A 14831-nucleotide genomic window follows, 5' to 3' on the forward strand; every position below is an offset into this window, starting at 1 on the left:
CAGGCACCCCTGGGCTTCTACTTCTTATTCTCTTGTTGCACCCAGATCCAGTCATGTGTGTAATTGGTCTATGTTTTCTCAACCGCCTTAGTTTTATTTTCTGAGTCTGCGTGCCTGCCAGGTAACCCCCTTCTCCAGGTGCCCCAGACCCTTAAGAACCTCGGTGATGCCTTATTCTTTGGATTCTTCTTCCAAGCAATTAGAGGCTGGGGTGAGGGTCTACCACCCCTTGACCCGTTTCCCACGGCAGAGACCACCACATACGTCAACAGTCACAAGCTCCACACTCACTCTTCCAGTCCTTCTGACAGGTGGGTGTTCACATGACATGTGCCATGAGAGGAAACTGAGGCCCAGGGGCGAAGTCACTTCCCCATGGCAGCAGAGCCAGGACTGGAGCCAGACGATTGAACAGCAAAGCCCTCACTCTCCCCTCTACATCATAGAGCCCAAGGCCCCTAGTCCCTTGTCCTGCTGTCATCTGTCTCTAAAATGGGACAAAGCCAGGGTGCCTGAGGGACTCAGTCGGTTAAGCATCTCTTGATTTCAGCTCAGGTCACAATCTCACAGTTCGTGGGTTTGAGCCCCGAGTCAGGCTCTGTACTGGCAGCATGGAGCCTGCTTGGGATTCTCTCTCTCTTTCTCTCTCTCTCTCTACCCCTACCCCACTCTCTCCCTCCCTCTCTTTCTCTCTCTTTCAAAAGTAAATAAATAAACTTTTACAAAAATAAAATAAAATGAAATGAAACAAGGCCACATTGAGGTGCTCAGTACCTCTGCCCTGGACAATCACAACAATCTTCATGTTGTTGCCTTTTAATCTGTTAGGTGAGCCAACAAATACTCATTAAGCACCCTGTTCCTGCCAGATACGGCTTCCACATGATCCATTTTTCAGCGCAACATTGACACGGCAGCTGGAGCTATGGTTTGGATCATGTCACACTCCTGCTCGCAAACCTTCAGGGCTCTAGCTCAAGGCAGGGTCTGCTGGAGTGGCTGCGAGGAACTGGGACTTGGAACCAGGCCATCTGTGGGGCCAGACAGGCTGGCCCAGCTGGGCAGAGGGCACAACCAGGCAGCTCAGTGGGCGTGATCATGGGTAGAAGGTCCTGGAAGGAGTCACCAGGCTCCGGGAAGGTCCAGGGCCCAGGCAACAGAGGAAGGACTCGATTCCCAGGGAGGGGACCTGCAAATGAATGGAGTAACCTGGTTACTAGACTGAGCAGCACAAGGAGACTGGGGAACCTGAAGGTGTCATAAAAACAAGCAGGAAAGGGGGCAGACCTTGGCTAGCTTGGTGTTGTGTCCCGCAGAGTAAAGCTGCTTCAGGGCAAGATGGGTCCTGGGCCCAGAGGAGACAACTTGGACCCCTCATTGAGGAAGGGGTGCCAGACAAGGCTGGGGACAACAGCCTGACAACCACTCCCCACCCCCTTACTGCACTGACACAGGCCTTCTCCCCTTCCAGGCGGGTCAGAGGCCGCCTCCTCTGTGCCTGGGCTTGTGCCTTTCCGTGGCCTGGCTGTGGTGCTCAGCGCTCTGCCCCATCTATTCACTTCCTGAAGCCTACTTACCCTTCAGGAGCAAGTACAGGGTGCTGGGGTGGCTCAGTTGGTTAAGCAGCCAACTTCAGCTCAGGTCATGATCTTGTGAGCATGAGCCCCACATCAGGCTCTCTGCTGTCAGCACAGAGCCTGCTTTTCGATTCTATGTCTCCCTCTCTCTCTCTCTCTCTCTCTCTGTGCCTCCCCTGTGCTCACTCTCTCTCAAAAATAAATATTAGAAAAATATTTAAATCATTAAAAAAAAAAGACTAAGTGCAAACGAGCATGCTTTTTTTCTCTTTTCAGGCCTTCCCACTCTGTTTTCTTACATAACAGACTAAGTCTTTTTTTTTTTTTAATGTTTATTTATTTTGAGAGAGAGAGAGAGTGCACAAGCAGGGGAGGGGCAGAGAGAGAGGGAGAGAGAATCCCAAGCAGGCTCTGTGCTGTCAGCTCAGAGCCTGATGCTGGGCTCAATCCCATGAACTGTGAGATCGTGACCTGAGCCAAAATCAAGAGTCGGATGTTTAACCGACTGAGCCACCCAGGTGCCCCAACAGACTCAGTCTTATATTACTTGCTGCATACCCCTATTAAAACACTCTTCATTTAACCTGGTTTATTAGCTTCCTGGGGCTGCCATAACAGAGCATCACATGCTTCGTGGCTTAAAACAACAGAAATTTATTGTCCCACGGTTCTGGAGGCCAGGAGGCTGAAATCATGATGTCAGCAGGGCCGTGCTCCCTCAGAAACCACCTCCCAGTGATTTCCCCATTCTTCTGGCTTTCAGTAGCCCTGGGCATTCCTTGGCTTGTGGCCACATTATCCAGTCTCTGCCTAGTCATCACATGGCCCCCTTCTTTCCGTGTCTCTTTTCTTCCTATAAGAACCCAGTCATATTGGATTAAGGGTTCACCCTGCTTCAATCTGACCTCATCTTACTGTAACTAATTAATCCGTAATTACCCCACTTCCAAATAAGCTCATATTCTGAGGTATGGGGGAGCAGGACTTCAACATGTCTTTTTGGAGGATGCAATTCAACCCATCACGCCTGGTATGACAATGGTATCTAGGCCGCCATCTTCTATATCCTCAGCTCCTTGCCTACAGCCGGGTAGTTGTGGAGAGAAACAGCCCTGGGTTTGTCACTCACCCTCTTGTAAAACCTGAGCAAGATCCTTAAGCCATTTGTCTTTTCTCGTCTGTAAAATAACCACAACACCTAGAGCTATTGTGATATTAATGTCCGTTCATGTGCTCAGTGAGCGCCCGGCAAATTTTAATTAGTAGGTAGTACTGCTGTGTGTTGAACAGGGTAGAGACTCAATAAATAAATGTGAGTCACTGTCTCTAATAAATATTTACTAAATTGGCAGGCCTGCAGAATACCTGAACTGATGAGCTTCTCCAGAGGGAGGGAGAGGCAGTGGCCAGCAAGCCCTGGAGACTCTAGGCCGACCCCTGGCATCGTGGGAATTGCTGAGGTGACATGGTGGCCACTGCCTGTCCCTGCTTGGATGGCAGGAGATTCTGGCTCCCGTCCTCACAGTGGGGAATCCTGGCTGGCTCTGTGAGAATGTGAAGGTGGAGCAGGCAGGACCCTACACCCTGTTTTTTGTTCTCTAGCTGGTGTGCGTGTGTGTGCGTGTGTGTGTGTGTGTGCGCACGTGCGCACATGTTCTGGGGAATGGGGGCCTGGAAGACAGGGACCAGAGGGGCCCAGCATCGTCCTGAAAGAGACATTCAGGCTGGAATGAAAAGCAAGCAACCAGAGCTTGACCTCCTGCTCTGGGACCCTCCATGATTTCTGTGAAGAATCAGATTCTTCTACAGGATGAGGGTGGGTAGTGGGCATAGCACAGGAGATGGAATCAGAGACTTGGGGCTGAAAGAAAACTCTACATTGGAGTAGCTGGGGTGACCTCCATGATTGCAGTCTTCTCTTGTATCAGGTGGGGCTGGTAAAATCTGCCCTATCAAATAAGAACATGATTCAAATGCCAGCTGTTTATGTCCTGAGGTTGCCAACCCTTGAAAGGACATTTCCAGAGCGTATCCAAATTTGCAGAGGACCATCACAGCTTTGCTTTGTTTTTATTTTCATTTTCACAACCAGAAGTGAAAAATCCATTAATTACTCTTAGAAAGAAGAAAATATGTCTGAGGCTCAACATCCATCTGCCATAGGATGAAACTTGGCATCCCTCATTCTTTCTCTATTTCATGAACACCCAAGATTGTATGCTTCTGTTTCAAGGGGGTTCCTTTTCCTCAGGAAAAATGCTGACCTGGCGTCTGGCCTCCCTAGACTCCATACTAGACAAATATTTCCACTGTAGACTAATCACCAACTCCTTGAAATTTCTTGAAAAATTGTTTCAAGGAGATGTACCAAAGTGGGAAGCACATTTTCAGGAAAGAAGATAATGATGGAGTTTCATCCAGGAACCACACATTTAAGAGTCAGACATCATTAGGGGTGCCTGGGCAGCTCAGTTGGTTGAGGGTCCGACTCTTGATTTCGGCTCAGGTCATGATCTCAGGGTTCATGACATCGAGCCCTGCGTTGGGCTCTGTGCTGACACTGCTGAGCCTGCTTGGGATTCTTTCTCTCCCTCTCCCTGCCCCTCCCCACCTCTCAAAAATAAATAAATAAATTAAAAAAAAAAAAAAAGGTGGTGCCTAGGTGGTTCAGTCGGTTAAGCATCCAACTTCCACTCAGGTCATGATCTCACGGTCCCTGAGCTCAAACCCCACATTGGGCTCACTGAGCTGTCAGCATGGAGCCTGCTTCTGATCTTCTGTCTCCCTCTCTCTCTGCCCCTCCCCCGCTTGTGCGAGCTCTCTCTCTCAGAAATAAGTAAAATATTAAAAAATTAAAAAAAAAAAAAGAGTCGGACATCATCGCACCAGACAACATATGCGCTGCACAACACCGACACACGCTGCAAACGTGGGAAGTTTCATGATTAAATTTACATCCTTCAGTCTAGCCAGTGAGGGCAAGGATACGATGTGCATAGATAACTGGAACACTGCGCAGATCTAAGGAACTTCCGCGAAAGTTACAACGTGTGGTGAGGTCAAAGAATAAAGAGCTCACATTCTTTGGGGCGATAAGAAGAATGCCTGGTGTCTTTTTTTTCTAATGCGAGAGAGATCAGGGTCAGATAAAGAGAAGGGAGAAAACTGTGGGAAGCAGGTGATCCACAGGTAGAAAAGCAAGCTCTAAAAGTTATGGCCTGGATCCCAGTTGGTATGTTGATTACCACATTCAGTTTCCATTCCGGTTCTGTATTTATTGATCACATTTGCATTTACCCAGGTAAGGAAACTCTGCAATACAGGGCATGCAATTGGCGTGTCTAGGGACCTATGCAGTCTCAGCAGAATGTTGTCAAAGTGGATTCTAAGTTCAGAAGCCTCATAATTATCAGCAAAAGCTGCCCAATAATTTCACCAACAAACCATATGAACAGGCTTCAATGCAGAGACTATTGGAGAGCACTTAATTTGCCGTAAAAGGTACCTAAAACTTCAGGTGTAGCTTGTATGACATCCAGGAAACATACCACTGTTGGCAGGTTCCCATACCTCTAACCCCACAGTGGTAACGAACACGGCAACTTCTTTTAGAAAACCATATTATATGCCCAGCATGAAGCCTTTACGTTTGTTATTTACAACTTTGTGGTCTGCACAAACTAAAAATAGCTCAAATTGTTTAAATCCCTAATTGTTTGAATAACACAACTGCTTTAGACTTTCAGAAAGTTGGATTTCCCACTTGAGTTCCACAAGGTGCGTTAAAAGATCCCAGCCAGGGATCTTTCCAGGAAGTGATGTTGTAAAGTTTCTCTGCAGAAAATCTCTAGGGTTCTGGGACCTCTGCTTTCCGCAACAGGACATGTCACTGCAGAGGACCACACTGGGCATGGTCCCGCTAAATGCTCACCATGCATGGATCTCAGACGATGTTACATTTTGGTGGGGTTCTGAGCCGTGCAATCAATGAGAGAAACACACTGAGGAGAAAACAATTTATTTGAGACTCTTTGCGGTTAAGTTTTTCTAAGGCAAGGAGATTATTTACCTCTGCTAAGTTCAGAGACTAGGTTTGGGTGACCTAAGATTCTGGAAAAGCAACAAGAGACTGAAAGCACCTTGAAAATTATTCAAGCTTAAAGGAAAAGATCATAAATTATTTTTAAAAAATCCATAAGACAGAACAATAACAAACCCCGAGGTAACTGAAGGACAAGGACTTTGCCAAAATGAGAAATATATTTGTGTGTGTGTGTGTGTGTGTGTGTGTGTATGTGTATACACACTTTCCTCTTAAGAAAATGACTTGTATGGCAACACAAAGCACATGAAAATATAAAGTTCTCTGATAAAGGTAAATACATAGACAAATACATAATCCCGTAATATTGGAATGGAGGTGTATAAATCACTTTTAATTTTGGTGTAGGATTCAAAGGATAAAAGCCCAAAATACAAACTATACCCCCATGTTAATGGATACAAAATATAAAAAGATGTTATTTGTGACATCAGTAACGAAATTGGTGTTGGAGAGGATGTAAAAGAGTAGAGTTTCTATATGCGATCATGGACGTTTCTTGATTTCAATTCCCCAACATCCTTTCCCCGTTCTTCCAGTAACAGAACCAGCGCTTGCCTTGTTCCATCATTGGCCCATGTGGTTTGCTGAGCTGCCTTGAACCCTAGCTCTGAGTTTGGACACGTGTCTCAGAATGGCCAGTGAGGAGGTGGAATCCCCCTGTCCACAGTGACTGGTTTCAGCAGAGATCTTCAATTCTTTCAGTGGGACTCAATTCCATTTTTTGTTTGTCGATTTAACTCTTGGGAGACAGAGATGGACTTCAGCTATTCAGATATCTGCTCGACCCTGCTGAAAATGAAGTAAAAATAGAAGAAAGCATACCCAAGAGAAGAGAGGTTGGGGTCCAAATGACATTATTTGAACTCCTGGGTCCAGCTTGGCCAACCCCCCTGAAGTTTTCAGTTAAGCAAACCAAGAGATTCTCTTTTCTTTCCCACACCTGTTTGAGTTGGGTTTTCTGTCACTCACAAGCGACACTCAGAGTGGTGTACCTTTACAATTCAGCTAATTGTAGATCCTTGTGACTGACCGTAACCTGGATGTGAATCTGGAGTATCAAACAGGCCCTGAAACATCAAGACATACAGAGCATTTCTGCAGGCCTCTTTTTAATTCAAAACTGGGATATGTCAGTAATAGGTCCCTCATATCACCTGTCATCAGCTCTGACCCCTTCATCTGCCTTAATTTCTTTGTCCCACTTAATGTTACTGGACATAAAAGTACATCATTACTTGTTTATATATTTATGGTCTGTTTCACTTGCTAGAATGTAAACTCCATAAAGGCAGGCACTTGGCCTGCGGTGTGCTCTGCTGTTTCCCCAAGGTCAAGGACAGTGCCTGGCACCAACTATAAATATCAGTTGAATGAACGAATGCATGAGTGAGTGACTTTGGCTTATCATATCATTCTCCCTATATGATTAGCTCTGGAGTCAATTGCTGGGGTCCAAACAAACAGTGACCTAGAGAGCAAAAGAGACTACTGTCCACTAGCAGGCCACCTGCATAGCCACCTCTCCTCTCAGGAAGGGACATCTCTTGTTAGCTAATTACATAACAAGAAACTCTACTTTCTATAAATTCTGAATGCAGTGGGTGATTGAATGAGCCACCTGGGTGGCTTAGTTGGTCAAGCATCTGACTTTTGATCTCAGCTCAGGTGTTGAGCTCATGGTCATGAGCTCAAGCCCCAAGTTGGACTCCATGCTGGGTGTGAAGCCTACTAAAAAACAAAAATAAGAAGGAAGGAAGGAAGGAAGGAAGGAAGGAAGGAAGGAAGGAAGGAAGGGGTGCCTGGGTGGTGCAGTCGGTTGAACATCTGACTTTGGCTCAGGTCATGATCTCACAGTTCATGGGATTGAGCCCAGAGTCAGTCTCTGCACTGACAGCAAGGAGCTTGTTTAGGACTCTCTCTCCCCCTCTCTTTCTGCCCCTCCCTGCCACTCAAAAATAAATAAATAAACTTTAAAAAGAAAGAAAGAAAGCAGATACCATAAAATAGCTTTACTTGCTAATATACCGAGAACTTAATTGGACCTGACAGTTTAAAAATATATCAGAGGAAAACATTTTGACTAACCTGAGCCATTTTGTCCAATGGGGTCAGAAGAGAAGTAGGTAGTAATAAATTATGCTTATAGGGGCGCCTGGGTGGCTCAGCCGGTTAAGTGTCTGACTTCGGCTCAGGTCATGATCTCACAGTTAGAAAGTCTGCCTTGAACGGGCTAACAGTTTTGATTTCCATCCCAATTTCCATGTTGTTTAGAGAGCTGCATTATAAATACTCCAAAATAGCTGAAAGGTTGAACCTGTATTTTAGGATTCTGAATTCCCTGTCCACTCCAAGTTCTTAAGTATTTTAATAGGGAATTGGTTTATTTGTATTTTTAAGAAAGCCAGGAATCAAGGAGGATATACTGAAAAGTCAGGTGATTTAGGGAATATGAGTTCCTCTCCTGAGGGAACTCAGTGGCCAAAGACCAACTACAAAGTAAAAACATAATTACATCCCGGGAGAAAGGCCCTGGCCAAGGGAGGAAGGGAGGGAAATACAAAGAAATGACAAGAGTGGAAGGGGCATTCTCAGGCAAGCTGACAAAGGAAGCAGTTAGCTCACGTTTTCTAAAGGTGAGGAAAGACGAATGCCCAACTATTTGTTCTGCTGTTAGGTAAACTGTAATTCAATCTTGGTTTTTTTCAGGGTGTTTCCTTCTCCAATCGTGATTCTCATTCAAATGTAGAGGGTTGGGGTGATTGTGTTAAGTCTAACATTTTCCATTTGCTGTGAGAGGTTGATAGCATCTTGAACCCTCCTTGGGTAGCACTTACGTTGCTGCACGGTGACTCTCGTTTATACCCGTGTGCGCGCAGTAGATCACCACGTCCTCCGGGGCTGGGCCGCTAGACGCAGAATGCTCTTCGCACCAGCACAACCCAATGAACGTTTGGTAGATCAGTTCTGGAGCAGATGCACTTTTGCTTTACAGTCCTTCAAACTCATTCAGTATGCAATCAGTTTAAATTAAATTCAGAAGGCTTGGAGAATTCTCAGTCTGGCAATGAAATCAATTAACTTGGTGCCTGGTGTCTGACTGTTTAAAAATGAGGGGATTAGAATTACTTAAAATCTCTCTAAACATGTGTGAGAGATTTTTTTAGCGAATAGACAATTAAGTAAATATTCAGAAAATGTACTCAAAGCCATAGGAGGAAGCTGATTTCCAGAGATAAGGAGCTTTTTAATACTAACCAACTTTGCAAAAAGTTTGTTTCTACAATGATGCTCAAATCTGTACTGTGTTCATATTCACTAATACTTTACTATTTTTCAAATACGATAGCTTGCTTCCCAAATTGGAAATTCTAGGGGTCAGTACTGACCTACTCACTCACTTATTCATTGATTCATTCAGACAATATTTATTGAGCCCCAATCATGTACCCAAGTGCCGAAGATATTATAGTGAATGGATATAGACATGCTTTCATAGCGCTTAAAACTGCACCAATAAATTAAAAAATCTCAACTATGATAAGGAGGTAGATGTACCCGGTGCTGGAGAGGACCATGTGAGATTTGCCCTAAGTTGGGTATTCAAGGAAAGTTCTCTAGGAGCGATGATGGATGAATGAACAAGATCTGGAGGGAGGTAGATTGACCAGGTCAAGAGAGGAGGGAAGGGGGGTTCAGGCAGAAGGAGCAGCAAACCCAGGTTCTTGTGGGGGAGTAAGGTCAGCATAGCTGACCCAGGAGGCCATGCCAGCGTATACGCCATTTTAGGGGGGTATGCTCATGTTTGGAAAACGGGAAATCACTGAAATGCTTTAAGCCAGAGAGGAGTGAGATGGTTCGAGCTGTGGTAAGACCTGATTTGTCTTCCCAAAGACTCTGATCCTGTGTGCCGGAAGGATTGGAGGGTGGCTAGACTGGATGGGGAGTTAGGTGAGGAGGGCAGTTGGCAGGATGCTAAAGGAGGTCTAATGTTGCCCCTCACCCCACAGAGAACGACTCCTCCTTAGCCAGAGTCAGGGTTCTGACACCAAATTAAAATAAACCTGAAAACCTATTTCCTGACCAACAAGGAAATGGAACACCAGCCACACTGAACCTAGATGGTGTTTTTAAGTTTTTTTTTTTTTTAAAGTAAACTCTACCCCCAACATGGGGCTCATACTCATAATCCCTCACAATGCTGAGATCAAGAGTCAGTCACAGGCTCTACCAACTGAGCCAGTCAAGTACCCCTGATTGTCTGATTTTTAAAGTAGGCTCCACACCCAATGTGGAGCTTGAACTCATGACCCTGTGATCAAGAGTCACGTGCTCTATGGACTGAGCCAGCCAGGCACCCCAACCCAAATGATTTTTTAATGTAATTGTTACCCCTCCAAAGCCTTTGAGCTTCTTAAGGACAGGAAATGTAAATTATTCATCATTGTATCTTAAGGCCTAAATACCATCAACATATAGCTGTCAGGTACAGAAAGGAAGCATGGCACGATAGCTTGCTAGGGCTACTGTGACAAACTACCTGCTTAAGTGACAGACATTTATTTATTTATTTATTTATTTATTTATTTTTTTTTTTTAATTTTTTTAACGTTTATTTATTTTTGAGACAGAGAGAGACAGAGCATGAATGGGGGAGGGTCAGAGAGAGGGAGACACAGAATCTGAAACAGGCTCCGGGCTCTGAGCTGTCAGCACAGGGGCCCGATGCGGGGCTCGAACTCAAGGACCGCAAGATCATGACCTGAGCCGAAGTCGGCGCTCAACCGACTGAGCCGCCCAGGCGCCCCTATTTATTTATTTTTTAATGTTATTTGTTTTGAGAGAGAGCGGGAGTGGAGGAGGGCAGGGGGCGGGGAGGGGAGAGAGAAAGGGAGAGAGAGAATCTTAAGCAGGCTCCACACTCAGCACAGAGCCTGATGTGGGGCTTGATCCCACGACCCTGGGGGCTTGACCCGAACTGAAATCAAGAGTCCGACACTCAACCACGGAACCACCCAGGCGCCCCAACAGACATTTATTTTCCCACAATTCTGGAGGCTAGAAGTCTTAGCTTAAGGTGTCAGTGGAATTGGTTCCTTCTGAGGGCTGAAGGAAGGACCTATTCTAGGCCTCCCTCATGGCTTGTAAATGTGTCTTTACACCATCTTCCTTTGCGTGTGTCTCTGGGTCCAAATTTCCCCCTTTTACAACACAGTTATATTGGATTAGAGACCACCCTAAACACCTCATTTTAAACTTGGTTACCTTTATAAGGACCCTACCTCCAAATAAGGTCACATTTGGGGTAATGCAACTCAACTGATAACACATGGGGCTGTGGGATTTGGTAGCTGGCCTGTGTTCTAGAGGACTCCATTTATCAAGGCACCTTTTGCTTGTTCCATTTAATAGTGCTGACTCCTTCATGTGCCAGGCTCCAGAAAGCAGACTTCAGACTCGGTAGAGCAAAGCAGGGAGATTGCCTTTTCCTGGTCCCTTCAAAGCTTATGCCATTTTCTTGAAAAAGCCCGACCAAAGCAGATAGATTTTCCAAACCATTATCTGTTGAATTGTGCCCCTCCACCTCAAATTCGTATACTAAAGTCCTAACCCTCAGGACATCTGAATGTGATTGTATTTGGAGATAGGGTCTTTAAAGAGGTAAATAAGTTAAAATGAAGTCATTAGTGTGGACCTAATCCAGTATGACCAGTGTCCTTACAAGAAGAGGAAATTTGGACACAGACATGCACGGAAGGAAGACCAAGGAAGACATGGGGAGAAGGAGGCCATCTGCCAGCCGACGAGAGAGGCCTCAGGAGAAGCCAGCACTGTTGACACTTTGATTTGGGGCTTCAATCCTCCAGGATGGTGAGAAAATAAATTTCTGTTATGGAAGCCACCTCATCTGTGGATTTTGTTATGGTGTTTCTAGCAACCGACACACAAACCAAACCGGCCAACGGGGATTCTCAAGACCCAGTTTCACTTGATAACTCCTTCCCATGATTCACTTCTTATTAATAACAAGTAGTGTTTCCTGAGTGCTTACCTGGTGTGTCAGGCACTATGCTGGAGTGCTGTCAATGTTATCTTATTTAATCTGTACAAACCCCTAGACATGAGAACTATTATGATCTTAATTTGTATGCAGAAGGAACCTGAGCATAAAAGAGATCAAGTAACTTGCCTGAGGTTATCCAGTAGGAAGGGTACAGAGTCTGGGGTCTCCAAGACTGTGCCCTTAGCCTCTGAGCACTTTGTGCCAACCTGAGGACCATTCTGGAAGGAGGTAGAGCTTCACTGCACCATAGAGTTTACAGGCACAGCTGAGACATCTGGGTGTTTAGCTGATGAAGAGAGTGAATTACCCCTTACAACTACTTTCCCTCATTAATAAGAAAATAAACAACCTGATTGAAACATCGGCCAAAACCTTTACAGACATCTCACAAAGAAGATATAAGCATGTGAAAAGATACTGCATATCCTCTGTCATCAGGAAAACGCAGCAGATTAAAATAAAAATGAGGACCACTACACTCCTGTTAGAATGGCCAAAATCCAAAACATTGACAACACCAAATGCTGGTGAGGCTATGGAGCGACAGGAACTCTGAGTCATTGCTGGTGGGTATGCAAAATGGTACAACTACTTTGGAAGACAGCTAGGCAGTTTCTTAGAAAACTAAACATACTTTTACCATATGGTTCAGCAATCATATTCCTTGATATTTACCCCAATGAGCTGTAAACTCGTGTCTACACAAAGCCCATTACATGAACATTTATAGCAGGTTTATTCAAATTGGCACAATGTGGAAGCAACCGAGATGTCCTTCAGTAGGTGAATAAAGGTTAGTACAATGAGGCAATAGAATATTATACAGCACTAAAAATAAATCAGCCATCAAACCATGAAAGGATGTAGAGAAAATGTTAAAGCATATTACTAAGTGAAATAAGATAATCTGAAAAGGCTACATACTATATGATTCCAACTATATGACATTTTGGAAAAGGCAAAACTATAGAGGCAGTAAAAGGATTAGTGGTTGCCCGGGGTTGGAGGGAGGGAGGGATGAATAAGTAGAGCACAGAGGACTTTTAGAGCAGCGAGACTGCTCTGTATGCTACTATAATGGTGGATACATGTCATTATACATTTATCCGAACCCATAAAATGTACCACACCAAGAGTGAACCCTGATGTAAACTATGGACTTTGGATGATGACAGTGTGCCCATGTAGGTTCATCCGCTGCAACAAATGTCCCATTCTGGTGGGGGTTGCTGACAACGGGGGAGGCTGTGTGTATGTGTGGGCAAAGGGTATATAGGAATTCTCTGTGCATTCACCTCAATTTTTCTGTGAGCCTACAACTGCTCTAAAAACTAACATCTTAAAAAAAGAGAAAAAAGTACTCCCCTAGCCTTTTGGGTCAGCTTGTGACTCTAGATCATTCTTAGTTCTTGCAGAAATCATCAGCCCTCCATGAACAGTCTTAAGACTATACCAACATTTCAGGGCTGGGATTAAATATTTTGCCTTTGCTATTATCACAAGTCATTAGACTCCTATTATTACTGATCTTAAGCAGAGGAAAGAAGATTGGAAGAAAATGACAAGTCATAAAATCACAAAGAAATTGGGGGAGTATGTCTTTCATGACTAAAGCTGCATGTATTCATATTAATGCCACAGTGGTGTCCCTGGTTTTTTTTTTTTTACACAAGAGAACATTTACAAAAAGAAGGAGCATAACCTGAGTGAGATATACAGACCTATCCCTCCTACTCAGGTCATCAGTTGGCATCAGATGTTGAAGACCTGGGGTGCCTGGGTGGCTCATTTAATAAATGTCCGTTGGGGTGCCTGGATGGTTCAGTGGTCTGAGTGTCAGACTCTTGGTTTTGGCTCAGGTCCTGATCTCACGGTCCATGATCTCATGGTTTGTGGGTTTGAGACCCGCATCAGGTGCTGTGCTGACAGCAAGGAGCCTACATGGGATTCTCTCTCTTGCTCCCTCTTGCTCTCTGCCCATCCCCCACTCACACCATGTCGGTCTCTCTCAAACAAATAGATAAACTTAAAAAAAAAAGTTGAAGACCTCGAAGACCTTGGATGCTGATGGGAAAAAGACATGTTAAATGTCTTTCAGAACAGATAACAAGTGGGATGGGGTAACATGTTGGAGAATATTGAGCTTTTCTTGAATGTAAAACCGCTTACATTGCTAGAGATGCTTTACTCCTGTTTTTTGCATCTAATTGCTGAACTGCTGGAATTTGCATTTTCCCACAATCAATGCCCCACTGATAGCTGAAACATGTATTGAGAAACAAGTAATCGTGCTCTGTGATGAGATAGCCCTTGTGAACAGCTATTGTTCCTACCCAGCAGTGTCTGCCACCACTCAGAGGCACTTGAGGTATCGTGGGGGAAAGAAGGCAAGTGGGATTTCTCCATACCTGGAAGGGTTAAGCGTTGAGTCAATCTACAGCAAATGGCACACCCAGTTTGAGGTCCGTGAGGGTGAAGTAATTTATCTGTGAGTCATCACTGAATACACTCTGTTCTATAGAATGTTGGTTAACAACTTGCTTCCAAACATTCTGTCCAATGGTTCTGTTATACACTACGTATGAAAGGAGGTAAGTTGCTCATTGTGACTTAGCATTTGGCAATGAAATAAAGCTGGCATTGATGGGCATGGGTTTTCACCAATGGATTTAAGGTCTGAAGAGAAGTGCTGGGTTGCAAGCCTCCATTTTCACTCTAAGCATGAAAGTCAGAGAAGGACTTTGGTGCCTGTGGCTACGGGGGAGAAGAGTGACTCTCCTGGGAAACTGTCAGTATGGAAAACAAAACAAAACAAAACAAAACAAAACAAAACAAAACAAAACAAAACAGAAAAGGAACTCAGCCCAATGGTCCTCTTGTTTTATTGTATTGTGGCTTTTTCAGAGGCTCTGACTGCATGATTAAATTCTTAGCTATTTTCAAAACTTCATACTGATTGGTGTTTTTAAGCCAGAACCTTAAAACTCAGTTCTCCCAACCCCAGATCCTATCAAAAGAGCCCTGTATTTGTCAGTCAGGAGGAATGAGCAGGCAAGAGGGCGAGGCTGTGTGTGTCCATGGCTGGAAG

General features: G+C 44.6%; 1 long non-coding RNA gene across 4 annotated transcripts; it reads right to left on the minus strand.

The window, feature by feature from the left end:
- Positions 1–5579: 5579 nt before the first annotated feature.
- LOC122219218 lies at positions 5580–14301 on the minus strand. Of its 4 annotated transcripts, none has more exons than XR_006202310.1 (3): positions 14152–14301; positions 8458–8779; positions 5580–6471 (listed from the first exon to the last, which is right to left on the minus strand). It is a non-coding gene; the product is annotated as an uncharacterized LOC122219218 (long non-coding RNA). The 4 variants fall into 4 exon arrangements; XR_006202308.1 differs by having other exon boundaries at positions 5580–6468; positions 14152–14300; XR_006202309.1 differs by having other exon boundaries at positions 8517–8779; positions 14152–14299.
- Between the last annotated feature and the right edge of the window lie 530 nt (positions 14302–14831).

This window comes from Panthera leo, chromosome B2 (assembly GCF_018350215.1).
Source record: "Panthera leo isolate Ple1 chromosome B2, P.leo_Ple1_pat1.1, whole genome shotgun sequence".
In the NCBI taxonomy this organism is placed as follows: Eukaryota; Metazoa; Chordata; class Mammalia; order Carnivora; family Felidae; genus Panthera; species Panthera leo.